This window comes from Corvus brachyrhynchos, unplaced genomic scaffold (assembly GCF_000691975.1).
Source record: "Corvus brachyrhynchos isolate BGI_N302 unplaced genomic scaffold, ASM69197v1 scaffold49, whole genome shotgun sequence".
In the NCBI taxonomy this organism is placed as follows: domain Eukaryota; kingdom Metazoa; phylum Chordata; class Aves; order Passeriformes; family Corvidae; genus Corvus; species Corvus brachyrhynchos.
Window position 1 is genome coordinate 475,690 of NW_008240029.1, and position 604 is coordinate 476,293.

General features: G+C 38.4%; 1 protein-coding gene across 12 annotated transcripts in view; it reads left to right on the forward strand.

The window, feature by feature from the left end:
* TNS3 (tensin 3) overlaps window positions 1-604 on the forward strand; it is a 218,104-nt gene that overhangs the window by 127,785 nt on the left and 89,715 nt on the right. The window lies entirely within an intron of this gene.

Below are 604 nucleotides of genomic sequence, written 5' to 3' on the forward strand. Positions count from 1 at the left end.
CAGGCTCATTTGTGAGATCAGACCATTTTGCCAAAGCTTTGTCCAGTCAAATAATGAAAAACTTCAAGGAAAGGATGTCACAGCCTCAGTGGGTGGGCTATTTCTGTGTCTGACTGTTCTCACAGTGGAATTATTTTTCCTTATATTAACTCTAAATTTATCTAGATTCAAATTTTGCCTGTTTCTTGTCTGTCTGCCTTGTTCCAACCTGATTGTCTCCTCTATGGCCTTTAGGAGGCTGTTGTCAGATCCTTGTCAAGACCATTTGTCTCCAGACTGAAGAAGCCCTGATCCCTCAGCTTTTCCTCACAGGGAAAGTCCTGTCATTTGCTTCACTTTATTCATATAATTCTTGTATTCTGTAGCTTGAAACTGTACACAGTATTCTAGAACATAACTGACTGTGATGTTTTTTAAGAAAGAATGCAGTTGCCAAGAATATAAGATCCCTGAATATTTAATAATAAAATTCGTAAGTCTGCCTTGTGACAAACGTCACAGAAACTCTACAGATGGCTTTTTCCAGGCTGCATATAAAGGTGCAGGACCATAGCATTCTTGTCCTAACTGTAACTATTTTTGTTTTAAAAGTCACAGCATGTGA